The sequence below is a fragment of the Schistocerca gregaria genome, chromosome 1 (genome assembly GCF_023897955.1).
Source record: "Schistocerca gregaria isolate iqSchGreg1 chromosome 1, iqSchGreg1.2, whole genome shotgun sequence".
NCBI classification, from domain to species: domain Eukaryota; kingdom Metazoa; phylum Arthropoda; class Insecta; order Orthoptera; family Acrididae; genus Schistocerca; species Schistocerca gregaria.
Genome location: NC_064920.1, coordinates 379,100,436 through 379,115,026, shown reverse-complemented (window position 1 = coordinate 379,115,026; position 14,591 = coordinate 379,100,436).

Here is a 14,591-nt window from a genome sequence, read left to right as displayed (position 1 = left end):
GAGTACGTTTCTCTAAATTTCCTGATCACTTTGTAGTATAGCTTACCAGCAATAGAACGAGACTCGAGTGATTGAGTAGTAGGGATCGATAATTGTGTGAAACTGAGATCGTGTGAAATGCTTTATCCATAAATTACCTTGAGCAGTTAATCAGACCACCAGCTGTTGTGTGTAACATCTTATGTCTCCTGTTTACTCACAGAGCAGGGAACTGTGATCATGAGCCAACTATGGTTGCTGTAGGAACGTAAAGAATGATTCTAAGAGATTTCTGCTTACTGAGAGTAGAAAAAGATTACTGATCACCTGAGCAGTCAACAAGAACGTTCATCTCTGAGATCGAAAATACTGCATATAAATGGACAAAGTTCAAGAATATTATACGTCTTAGACCTGACGAGCAAAGCTGTGAGGTATGGAAAGGAGCCACTGTGGTTATGCAACCATTTAGAGGCTGTATCAAACACAAAGAGAGCTTCACTGCAGAGTGAAACGTAGCCAAAGTCACGCAGAAAAACAAGAACTGAACGAAGTAAAAAAATGGTTCAAATGGCTCTGAGCACTATGGGACTTAACTTCTGAGGTCATCAGTCCCCTAGAACTTAGAATTGCTTAAACCTAACTAACCTAAGGACATCACACACACCCATACCCGAGGCAGGATTCGAACCTGCGACACATTTTTGCAGTCGAATTCTTACGTTCAAAGTTTACAGATTCCTATGTTAAAAGTTTAGGTAAGCTTACAGATAGCTTACACTGCCAGTAAACATAACTTTTAATGAATAATAACAACGATTTTATTTTTGTTGAGATAACTTACAGAGATCGCTGAACTCGCACACCAAACTTTACGCCGCTACCTCTATCTTCAGCCTGATATCGATTTTTTCAACTACTTTCATGCATAAATATTATGACATTTATAGAGACCGAAAATCTCTGTTGGCACCAACTTAGACTCCGCAAATAGATACTAGGAGACGGTAAATACCAGATAGTGTCTTCCTTGAGTTCCAGAAAGAAATCGATACAGTTACGTACTGTTGCCTGGTGAAAAAATTGGTATTTATGGAGTATCAGACCAGCTTTTTGATTAAATTGAGGATTTCCTAAGATACAGAATACAGCATGCCATTGTTAACGGTGAGAAATCTTCAGACACAAGAGTAGCGTCAGGCATACGCCAGTGGAATGCAAAAGGATAACAGCTGTTTACAGTGTATGTAAATAACTCAGTGGACAATGTTGGAAGCTCCATGAAGTTTTTAGCGGATGGCGCTACCGTATATAGAGAAGAAGCAACGTTAAAAAATTGTAACTAAGTTCCGGAAGACCTTCAGAGGATCGAGCCTTGGTGCAGCGTCAGCACAACTACAAATGTAATTTATCGCCCATAAATGGGATGAAAACCTTGTTAATGTAAAAGTGACTGTCAAATAATCATTGGAAGTAGTCATGTCCATTAACTATCTGGTAGTATGCATATGGAGCAACTTAAAGTGAAATAGTCACATAAAACGTATCACAAGAAAGGCAAACTGCAGACTAACATTCATTACAAGCATCCTCAGGAAATGTAATCCACTTCCTTCATAACTTGGGGATTGCTTGTCAGTCTGGGGTCTGTACTACATAGGACTGGCAATGAAAACAGAGAAGACAAATAGAAAAACAGTACGATTCATCGCAGGTTCGTTTCATAAGTGTAACAGCGTCATAGAGATACTCATGCAACTCCAGTGACAGACGCTAAAAAGGAGGCGTTGTGCTTCGCAGTGTGGTCTACCGAGAGTGTATGTCTCTGGAAAAGTCAACTAATATATTTGCTTCCTCTTCCATATGTCTTTAATTAAGAAGATTCAGGTTCACAAAAAGTTTGCCAACCATTGTTCTTCGTGATTGGGACAGGAAAGGGAGAGAGTGACAGTGATACACGTGATACCGTCCAAAACACATCATCAGGTGGTTCAGACAGTACACAGAAGTAGATGCAATCCATTTGTACATTACATTAATATTGTTCCATAGATAATGAATACAACGTTTTGTAATGATATGGAATGTGTCAGTTTAACATACAAGTAAGTTTTCTTTACACAATATGATTTTTTTTTTCAAATTACTACTTTGTATCTTAAGGTTCATGTATTTTTTTTTTACAATTATTACTTCATATCTAAAAATTAATCTAGTGAGTAGAAGGAGCTGTCATCCAGAAATGATTTTAATTTGTTTTAAGTGGTAGTTGGCTATATGTCAGACTTTTAATGCTATGGCAAATGACCAAAGATGTTTGTGGCAGTATAATTCATCACTTTCTGCGTCAAAGTCACATTTAACGCAGAACAGTGAAGATCATCCTTTCTTCTAGTCTTGTGGCTATCCACTTTGCTATTATTTTTGAAATGGGATGGGTTATTAATAACACTTTTCATAAATGAATATATGTAATGCGAAGTTAATGTGAATATCCCAAATTCTTTAGATAAATACATAAAAGGTGATCTTGGGTGGGCTCCAGTAATTATTCTAACTGCACGCCTTTGTACAATTAATACTTTCCTCCCTGCCGCCGTTGGATAAGCAGCTGCAGCAGCAAGTCGTATAACCCTAGCTTACTTATTTGTTAGATAGTTTAATTAATTTCTTTGCGTGTTTTTGGGTACTTGCATTGTTTAATTCATATATTTCGGGCGTATAATAGTATTTGAGGGTTGTAGCATCGCGCCTTAGTACCTGAATAGTGTAAATTCGCGTAGTCGTCTGTCTTCTGTTTATATTTTGAACAGCCAGTGTCGGTTGGTCGCAGCCATTGTGCTCCCTGCCGCCGTTGGATAAGCAGCTGCAGCAGCAAGTCGTATAACCCTAGCTTACTTATTTGTTAGATACACTCCTGGAAATTGAAATAAGAACACCGTGAATTCATTGTCCCAGGAAGGGGAAACTTTATTGACACATTCCTGGGGTCAGATACATCACATGATCACACTGACAGAACCACAGGCACATAGATACAGGCAACAGAGCATGCACAATGTCGGCACTAGTACAGTGTATATCCACCTTTCGCAGCAATGCAGGCTGCTATTCTCCCATGGAGACGATCGTAGAGATGCTGGATGTAGTCCTGTGGAACGGCTTGCCATGCCATTTCCACCTGGCGCCTCAGTTGGACCAGCGTTCGTGCTGGACGTGCAGACCGCGTGAGACGACGCTTCATCCAGTCCCAAACATGCTCAATGGGGGACAGATCCGGAGATCTTGCTGGCCAGGGTAGTTGACTTACACCTTCTAGAGCACGTTGGGTGGCACGGGATACATGCGGACGTGCATTGTCCTGTTGTAACAGCAAGTTCCCTTGCCGGTCTAGGAATGGTAGAATGATGGGTTCGATGACGGTTTGGATGTACCGTGCACTATTCAGTGTCCCCTCGACGATCACCAGAGATGTACGGCCAGTGTAGGAGATCGCTCCCCACACCATGATGCCGGGTGTTGGCCCTGTGTGCCTCGGTCGTATGCAGTCCTCACTGTGGCGCTCACCTGCACGGCGCCAAACACGCATACGACCATCATTGGCACCAAGGCAGAAGCGACTCTCATCGCTGAAGACGCCACGTCTCCATTCGTCCCTCCATTCACGCCTGTCGCGACACCACTGGAGGCGGGCTGCACGATGTTGGGGCGTGAGCGGAAGACTGCCTAACGGTGTGCGGGACCGTAGCCCAGCTTCATGGAGACGGTTGCGAATGGTCCTCGCCGATACCCCAGGAGCAACAGTGTCCCTAATTTGCTGGGAAGTGGCGGTGCGGTTCCCTACGGCACTGCGTAGGATCCTACGGTCTTGGCGTGCATCCGTGCGTCGCTGCGGTCCGGTCCCAGGTCGACGGGCACGTGCACCTTCCGCCGACCACTGGCGACAACATCGATGTACTGTGGAGACCTCACGCCCCACGTGTTGAGCAATTCGGCGGTACGTCCACCCGGCCTCCCACATGCCCACTATACGCCCTCGCTCAAAGTCCGTCAACTGCACATACGGTTCACGTCCACGCTGTCGCGGCATGCTACCAGTGTTAAAGACTGCGATGGAGCTCCGTATGCCACGGCAAACTGGCTGACACTGACGGCGGCGGTGCACAAATGCTGCGCAGCTAGCGCCATTCGACGGCCAACACCGCGGTTCCTGGTGTGTCCGCTGTGCCGCGCGTGTGATCATTGCTTGTACAGCCCTCTCGCAGTGTCCGGAGCAAGTATGGTGGGTCTGACACACCGGTGTCAATGTGTTCTTTTTTCCATTTCCAGGAGTGTAGTTTAATTAATTTCTTCGCGTGTTTTTGGGTACTTTCATTGTTTAATTCATATATTTCGGGCGTATTATAGTATTTGACAGTTGTAGCATCGCGCTTTAGTGTTTACTTGGTAGATTCTTATTTAAATTGCGTGTGAGTTTCGTATAGGAGGTGCAATTTCGAGTTTTAGTTACTGTAATCGTAAATTCAGCAGATTGTAGCGCAGTCGTTAGGCATTTGTACAGGTTAGTTGATACATTCTTTGCGTGTTTCGCTTGCGTTATCTAGACACGGACTAGTGTTTCAGTAACTGTTGTTCAACATCGATTAGAATGGACAGGGACTGTGATTGCTGTGTTCGGATGAGGGCCGAGTTGGCATCCCTTCGCTCACAGCTGACTTCGGTCGCGCAGCTTGAGGCTGTTGCCAATGGGCACCACTGTGGGGAGCCGGACTTGGGTATCTCGGGGATGTCAACCTCGTCCCGTCTGTCCCCAGATCGGTCTGCCGCTGTGGTTGCCCCGGTTGCTGCCCTCGCCTGTGGTTGATTGGGAGGTCGTTCCAAGGCGTGGCAGGCAGCGAAAGGCGTCCCCGGAGGCTGATCAGAAAGCCTCCCCGGTGCGTCTGACAAACCGGTTTCAGGCACTGTCTCTGGCTGAGCCAGATGCAGCTGCCTGCCCTGTTTCAGAGGATCATTCTCAGCCTTCAAGGTCCGGGCAATCGCAGAGGGTGGGCTTACTGGTAGTTGGGAGCTCCAATGTTAGGCGCGTAATGGGGCCCCTTAGGCATACGGCGGCTAAGGAGGGGAAGAAATCCAGTGTGCACTCCGTGTGCATTCCGGGAGGAGTCATTCCTGATGTGGAAAGGGTCCTTCCGGATGCCATGAAGAGCACAGGATGCAGCCAGCTGCAGGTGGTGGCACATGTCGGCACTAATGACGTGTGTCGCTTTGGATCTGAGGAAATTCTCTCTGGATTCCAGCGGCTATCTGATGTGGTGAAGGCTGCCGGTCTTGCTTACGAGATGAAGGCAGAGCTCACCATCTGCAGCATCGTTGACAGAACCGACTGCGGACCTTTGGTGCAGAGCCGGGTGGAGGGTCTGAATCAGAGGCTCAGACGGTTTTGCGACCGTATTGGCTGCAGATTCCTTGACTTGCGCCATAGGGTGGTGGGGTTTCGGGTGCCGCTGAATAGGTCAGGAGTACACTATACTCAGCTGGCGGCTACACGGGTAGCGGAGGCTGTGTGGCGTGGACTGGGCGGTTTTTTAGGTTAGAAGGCCCCGGGAAAGTGCGGGATGGGCTGCAATGTCAAAGGGTGCTTGGCAATTACAGGACGTGCTTGGATCAAGGAACAGTCGGAATTATAGTTATAAATTGTTGTAGTTGCGCTGGAAAAGTCCCTGAGCTTCAAGCGCTAATAGAAAGCACAGAAGCTGATATCGTTATAGGTACAGAAAGCTGGCTAAAGCCTGAAATAAGTTCTGCAGAAAATTTTACGAAGTCTCAGACGGTGTTCAGGAAAGATAGATTAGGCAGAATTAGTGGTGGAGTGTTTGTGTCTGTCAGTAGTGGTTTATCTTGCAGTGAAGTCGAAGTAGATACTCCGCGCGAATTGGTATGGGTGGACGTTATACTTAACAGCCGAATTAAGTTAATAATTGGCTCCTTCTACCGACCCCCAGACTCCGATGATACAGTTGCGGAACAGTTCAGAGAAATTTTGAGTCTCGTAACAAATAAATACCCCACTCATACGGTTATAGTTGGTGGGGACTTCAACCTACCCTCGCTATGTTGGCAAAAATACTTGTTCAAAACCGGTGGTAGGCAGAAAACGTCTTCCGAGATTGTCCTAAATGCTTTCTCCGAAAATTATTTCGAGCAGTTAGTCCACGAACCCACGCGAATTGTAAATGGTTGCGAAAACACACTTGACCTCTTAGCCACAAACAATCCAGAGCTGATAGAGAGCATCATGACTGATACAGGGATTAGTGATCACAAGGTCGTTGTAGCTAGGCTCAATACCATTTCTTCCAAATCCATCAGAAACAAACGCAAAATAATTTTATTTAAAAAAGCGGATAAAGTGTCACTAGAAGCCTTACTAAAAGACAATTTCCATTCCTTCCGAACTGACTATGCGAATGTAGACGAGATGTGGCTCAGATTCAAAGATATAGTAGCAACAGCAATTGAGATATTCATACCTCATAAATTGGTAAGAGATGGAACGGATCCCCCGTGGTACACAAAAAAGGTCAGAACGCTGTTGCAGAATCAACGAAAAAGCATGCGAAGTTTCTGAAGAACGCGAAATCCCGAAGATGGGCTAAAATTTACAGACGCGCGAAATTTGGCAAGTACTTCGATGCGAGATGCCTTTAATAGGTTCCACAACGAAACATTGTCTCGAAATTTGGTAGAAAATCCGAAGAAATTCTGGTCGTGTGTAAAGCACACAAGCGGCAAGACGCAGTCAATACCTTCGCTGCGCAGTGCCGATGGTACTGTTACCGACGACTGTGCCGCTAAAGCAGATTTATTGAACGCGAAATTCCTTCACCAGCGAAGACGAATGGAATATTCCAGAATTTGAAACACGAACAGCTGCTAGCATGAGTTTCTTAGAAGTAGATAGCTTAGGGGTTGCGAAGCAACTCAAATCGCTTGATACGGGCAAGTCTTCAGATCCAGATTGTATACCGATTAGGTTCCTTTCAGATTACGCTGACACAATAGCTCCCTACTTAGCACTCATATACAACCGCTCGCTCACCGATAGATCTGTACCTACAGATTGGAAAATTGCGCAGGTCGCACCAGTGTTTAAGAAGGGTAGAAGGAGTAATCCATCTATATCTACAGCCCTATATCACTGACGTCGGTTTGCAGTAGGGTTTTGGAGCTTATATTGTATTCAAACATTATGAATCACCTCGAAGGGAACGATCTATTGATACGTAATCAGCATGGTTTCAGAAAACATCGTTCTTGTGCAACGAAGCTAGCTCTTTATTCGCACGAAGTAATGGCCGCTATCGACAGGGGATCTCAAGTTGATTCGGTATTTCTAGATTTCCGGAAAGCTTTTGACACCGTTCCTCACAAGCGACTTCTAATCAAGCTGCGGAGCTATGGGGTATCGTCTCAGTTGCGCGACTGGATTCGTGATTTCCTGTCAGGAAGGTCGCAGTTCGTAGTAATAGACGGCAAATCTTCGAGTAAAACTGAAGTGATATCAGGTGTTCCCCAGGGAAGCGTCCTGGGACCTCTGCTGTTTCTGATCTATATAAATGACCTGGGTGACAGTCTGAGCAGTTCTCTTAGATTGTTCGCAGATGATGCTGTAATTTACCGTCTAGTAAGGTCATCCGAAGACCAGTATCAGTTGCAAAGCGATTTAGAAAAGATTGCTGTATGGTGTGTCAGGTGGCAGTTGACGCTAAATAACGAAAAGTGTGAGATGATCCACATGAGTTCCAAAAGAAATCAGTTGGAATTCGATTACTCGATAAATAGTACAATTCTCAAGGCTGTCAGTTCAACTAAGTACCTGGGTGTTAAAATTACGAACAACTTCAGTTGGAAGGACCACATAGATAATATTGTCGGGAAGGCGAGCCAAAGGTTGCGTTTCATTGGCAGGACACTTAGAAGATGCAACAAGTCCACTAAAGAGACAGCTTACACTACACTCGTTCGTCCTCTGTTAGAATATTGCTGCACGGTGTGGGATCCTTACCAGGTGGGATTGACGGAGGACATCGAAAGGGTGCAAAAAAGGGCAGCTCGTTTTGTATTATCACGTTATAGGGGAGAGAATGTGGCAGATATGGTACACGAGTTGGGATGGAAGTCATTACAGCATAGACGTTTTTCGTCGCAGCGAGACCTTTTTACGAAATTTCAGTCACCAACTTTCTCTTCCGAATGCGAAAATATTATGTTGAGCCCAACCTACATAGGTAGGAATGATCATCAAAATAAAATAAGAGAAATCAGAGCTCGAACAGAAAGGTTTAGGTGTTCGTTTTTCCCGCTCGCTGTTCGGGAGTGGAATAGTAGAGAGATAGTATTATTGTGGTTCGATGAACCCTCTGCCAAGCACTTAAATGTGAATTGCAGAGTAGTCATGTAGATGTAGATGAATAATGTTTATTATGTTGGTCATATGACTCAAAAATCAAGCTGTGTATCATCTGTTACTGTTTAAGTTAGTGAAATGAAATTTTAATAGGCATTACTTTCATGTTTTTATTTATTTATTGTATAGCACTACACGTGACATACAGTTAAATATATGAGCAAGAAAAAATAAAATGATACGTTAAGCCAACAAACAGTTGCTTGCTAATGTCCAGTCTCCTATCAAGGCGAGGCTCGGTGGTGTAGCCACGAAGAATTCGTTTAGATCACCGAGCTAGGCTCACAGTTTACACTCCTTGACAATGTGCTGGGTACTTGCCAAAGTATATCTTCGAAAATTTCCGCCAGTCAACGTTTCTGATGACAGTTACTGTCAAAGAAGGTTTCACCCAGAGGTCTAGTATATATCAACGTGAAGAAAAGAACATTTATGAAAATATTCGGAAGTTGCACCTGTTGCGTGCATAAACTTTTTCATAGTAAATCGGCGTTTGTGATCTAGTTACTGTAGCACAAATTATAACTAACATATGTTACATCTAGTTTTTCCTTTCAAGAGGAGTGTATATTCTATATTTTCATCGTAATTAACACTATTTTCTAGTTTGTTAGTTATTATAACCTCGAAAAGTTTTAGGAAACTAGTCATATTTACCGCAGGTTTCTCTGTTGCCTTAATAGAAATCTTTTTGTGTTCTATTTCAGTTCTTAAAGTGATTTAGCAATATTTTTAAATTAGCAGGCTTAGTTTAAAGTTACTTGTTTACTGAGCTCCAAAGCATTGCATCAGCCCCGATGCAGTCCCACTGCAACAGCTGTCCTTTGGTGGGATGAGCTGGTTGACACTCGTAAGCAACAGAAAATCGCCATGACTACTGTCAAACGATTGGCAGCTTCTGCTAGTCGGTACATTGAGAGAGCTCCACAGAGTTCTGTACCAAAGGTACCTCAAATAGTATACTCACCCATAAATCCTGTCTCCTCTGCAGGAAGCGTAGGGTCTGTCACTACTCGTCCACTTGGTTGTGAGAGGCGTGTCAGTTGTTTGGCTGGGCGCCCTGTATGGCAGAGAGAGTGAGAGAAGGGGCAGGAGAAGGGGTGGGAGATGGGGGCATCCAGGAAGAACTGAGGCTGCTATACTGACCCCCCCCCCCCCCTAATCAACAGGTCAGAAGTGCTGTCTTTCACTAAAACTGAAATTGAGCCACTGGGACTCACTTCACCTGTTCAGAAACCTGCTGAGTCGCCGGCGAACAATGGCACCCCCAAGGGAAATGGCAGCAAGGAACAGGAAAAAAGACTAGGTAAACTCGGTATATGTGCCTGGGGTCATCATTCAGTGTGTTGAAGAGACCATTCTGGAAGCCACTGAAAGAACAATTTTGGAGCACGTTGGAACAGACTATATAATCTGGACTCCAAGGTCATACTTGGATCATTACAGCAGCTGGCAGAGGAGTTAAGACCAGCCTGCACACAGATTTTCAACGAAGCTCACAATTTGCAGCATTGTCCCCAGAACTGATTGATGCCCTCTGGTTCTGAGTCAAATGAAAGGAATTAACCAAAAACTTTGAAGGGTCTGTGACAAACGAGGGTGTGACCTTGTGAACTTGTACCATCAGGCTGAAAAGTATTGGTCGCCTTAAATGTGTCATGTGTGCACTATGCATCAGAGGCTGATATCCAGGTAGCTGACTGTGTGCTAGGTGCTCACAAGGGATTTTTAGATTAGGTGACTCTCCAAACAACCCAGATAACGACACCTGTAGGAGCCCCAGAAGTATTATTGTAAGATGTAAAGGAATGCCCCTCCACTCCCCTCCCCTCCCCCCCCCCCCCCCCACACACACACACAGGCGAGAGTATTAAAATCCACAGAGTTAACTGCCCAAGCATTCACAACAAAGTGTGAGAGTCTGAAATGCTCCAGAAAAATAATTAAGCTCACATGATGTAAGGTACAGAAAGTTGTTTAAAACCTGGAGTAAATAGTAGTAAGTATATCGAATGGACAAGCTAGCGAGAAATGGAGAAGTTGTGCCTGTTGTAGTAGACAAAGTACTCCAGTCTACCATGACAGAAATTGAAGCTGTGTGCAGACCTATTTGGGCGAAACTCAGAATCAGAGGTGGGCATAAAATTATAATTGAATCCTTCTGTCAACCACAACACTCACCTCCTGGTGTAAATGAAAACTATAGAGAAAACCTCCATTCACACTGTAATCATTAGTGGAAACTTTAATAACCCTGTAATCAAGTGGGAAAAATTACAGTTTTGTTAGTGGTGGGCAAGGCAAGACATCCTGTGAAACATTAGTAAATGCCTTCTCTGAAAACTTCTGACAACAAATAGTTCGAACGCCACTCATGATGAAAATACATGGATGTAATGGGAGCAAACAGATGTGACCTATTTGAGAATGTCCACATCGAAACCAGTATCTGTCACCACAATGCGGTTGTGGCAACGATGGTAACCAAAGTAAAAATGACAACTAAAGCAAATAGAAGGATTTATATGTTAAATAAACTAGACAAAAATGCAGCAGTGATACATGTCAGTGAGGAACTAGAAACTTACAGCAGAGGACAGGAGCATGTAGAGGAACCATCGCTCAGATTCAAAAGAATGCTTCAGTACACACTGGATACATGTACCTAGTAGACCAGCTCATGATGTGAAGTAGGGACCCTCCATGGGATACAAGATGTGATCAAAAAGTAATGGGAATTTAATTTCGCGGGTTTTATAGATCTGATCTCCAAAACTTTTTATCTTGTTGATAGACATGTTCCTGATATATATGTTTGCATTTTCAGCTGTTTTCAATATGTAGTTTACTGTTGACAGTGGAAAAGATTATATGTGTTTTTCAAGTGCTCAGTTAATTTTTAATTTCAAGCAAGATGGATCAAAGAATATCCATTAAATTTTGCTTCAAAAATGGAATAATGTGTACCACTGCATTCGAAGTGTTGACTGTGGCCTTTGGGGAATCTACTATGAGTAAGACAAGAGTTTGCTAGTTGTATAAACGTTTCATATAGTGTCGATAACACGTTGAAGACCGTCCTGGACGCCCTAGTACATAGATTATTGCTGACAATGCGGATGAAGTAAAGAAAACGTTTCTGGAAAATCGCCAGATCACTGCCAGAGCAGTGTCTGATGATGTCGGCATGTTCTTTGGCTAAGGTCGAGTAATTTTTTCGGGTGTTTTGGATATGAAGCATGTAGCAGCAAATTTTGTTCCGAAATTGTTGTATTTCGACCAAAAACGACGTCGCGTAGACACCGCTTAGGAATATTTGATTGATGTCGAAAACGATCCGGTGCATAGAAAGAACGTTATAACAGGTGACGAAACATGGTGTGCAGGTATGACGTAAAAAGCAAGGCCCAATCGCCCCAATGGAAACTGCCTGGAGAGCGAAGACCGAAAAAAACTGGACGAGTTTGATCATATGTGAGGGTTCTTCTTCTCATTACCTAGAAGCTATGTGCCGTTTGCATGAAGCGGTCTGAAGGAAAGACCGAAATTGTGGCAAAACCACTCATGGAAATTGCATCATGATGATGGGTCTGGGTCACACGTCGTTGCTTGTTCGTAAATTTTTGGCATAAAAAAACCATTATGTTCCCTCAGCCACCGAATTTTCCAAACACAGTCCACTGCGACTTCTTTCTATTCCCAGGGCTGCAGAAGATGATGAAAAAAATATTCAAATGGCTCTGAGCATTATGTGACTTAACATCTGAGGTCATCAGTCCCCTAGAACTTTGAACTACTTAAACCTAACTACCCTAAGGACACCACACATATCCGTGTCCGAGGTAGGATTCGAACCTGCGCCTAGAACCGCTCGGCCACAACGGCCGGCTCAAGATAATGAAAGGATGTTGTTTTACCACTGTAGATGAGATAAAAACAGAATCGCTGAAGGAGCTGAACAACATAATGAAAAGTTTGTTCCAGAAATGCTCCCAAGTGTATTATTTCTGAGGAAGGAGGAGGGGGGCGTAATCTGAAGGGAAAAAAGTTGATGTTCATAAATAAATAAAGATTCTTTAAGGAAAACAACAATTTCCTTTATTTTTTATTACACCTAGTGTAGTCTACTGTTAAGAAACATCTTAAGAAACAGTTTTAAAACAAAATACAGATCTATAGCTAGACAGACACTGAATGAAACGTGTTTAGCTGTAAAGTGAGCAATGCATAAAGCCTACAATGACTACTATAGTACAGGGTGATTCAAAAAGAATACCACAACTTTAAAAATGTGTATTTAGTGAAAGAAACATAATATAACCTTCTGTTATACATCATTACAAAGAGTATTTAAAAAGTTTTTTTTCATTCAAAAACAAGTTCAGAGATGTTCAATACGGCCCCCTCCAGACACTCGAGCAATATCAACCTGATACTCCAAATCGTTCCACACTCTCTGTAGCATATCAGGCGTAACAGTTTGGATAGCTGCTGTTATTTCTCGTTTCAAATCATCAATGGTGGCTGGGAGAGGTGGCCTAAACACCATATCCTTAACATACCCCCATAAGAAAAAATCGCAGGGGGGTAAGATCAGGGCTTCTTGGAGGCCAGTGATGAAGTGCTCTGTCACAGGCTGCCTGGCGGCCGATCCATCGCCTCGGGTAGTTGACGTTCAGGTAGTTACGGACAGATAAGTGCTAATGTGGTGGCGCTCCATCCTGCTGAAATATGAACTGCTGTGCTTCTTGTTCGAGCTGAGGGAACAGCCAATTCTCTAACATCTCCAGATACTTTAGTCCAGTTACAGTAGCACCTTCGAAGAAAAAGGGACCAAAAACTTTATTGGCTGAAATGGCACAGAAAACGTTCACCTTAGGCGAGTCACGTTCATACTGAGTTTTTTCCCGCGGATTCTCAGTGCCCCATATACAGACATTGTGATATGAGCAAGGATAAAATCACAGAAATCGATTCTTTTAATCTTATCAGCTGCAGACAGTGCTTGAACCAATTTCAGACGATAAGGTTTCATAACTAACCTTTTTCGTAGGACTCTCCATACAGTTGATTGTGGAATTTGCAGCTCTCTGCTAGCTCTGCGAGTCGATTTTCCTGGGCTGCGAACAAATGCTTGCTGGATGCATGCTACATTTTCATCACTCGTTCTCGGCCGTCCAGAACTTTTCCCTTTGCACAAACACCCATTCTCTGTAAACTGTTTATACCAACGTTTAATACACCACCTATCAGGAGGTTTAACACCATACTTCGTTCGAAATGCAAGCTGAACAACTGTCGTCGATTCACTTCTGCCGTACTCAATAACACAAAAAGCTTTCTGTTGAGCGGTCGCCATCTTAGCATCAAGCCTAGTCAACAGCGCCTCAAGCGAACAAATGTACAACTAAATGAAACTTTATAGCTCCCTTAATTCGCAGAACGATAGTGCTTAGCTCTGCCTTTTGTCGTTGCAGAGTTTTAAATTCCTAAAGTTGTGGTATTCTTTTTGAATCACCCTGTAGAATATTGCCAAATGACCTTTGACAAAACCCAAAGAAATTCTGGTCATTTTCAATGGATGTTGGTGGCATCAAAGTTAACATACCGGTCACTTGTGGGTGAGACAGGAATGAAACTAAGGGTAGCAGACCAAAAGTAGAAGAACTTAACTCTATTCTCATATGTTCCTTTTGGAAGGAAAATCCAGTAATACTACCTCAGTTCAAATCTCGTACAACTGAAAACATGATTAAGATAGGTATTAGTGTCAGTGACCTTGAGAAACATCTGAAGAAGTTAAAACCGGACAAAGCTGCAGGGCCCAATAGGATCCTTATCAGATTATATACTGAATTTGCGTTTGAGTTAGTCAGCCTGTTAACCATGATCTATTCTATATCCCTCAGATAAAAAATTGTACACATAAGTTGGAAGTAACCACATATCATACCCATCTTCAAGAAGAGTATGCCCAATATCCTTGATATCTATCTGCTGTAGAATCTTAGAACATATTCTGAGCTCAAACATAATGAAACCCAAATCGCACTTTTCTCACATGACATACTGAGAGTCTTGGATCAAGGCAGTCACATACATGCAGCACTTCTCGATTTCCAAAGAGCATTTGACTCAGTACCAC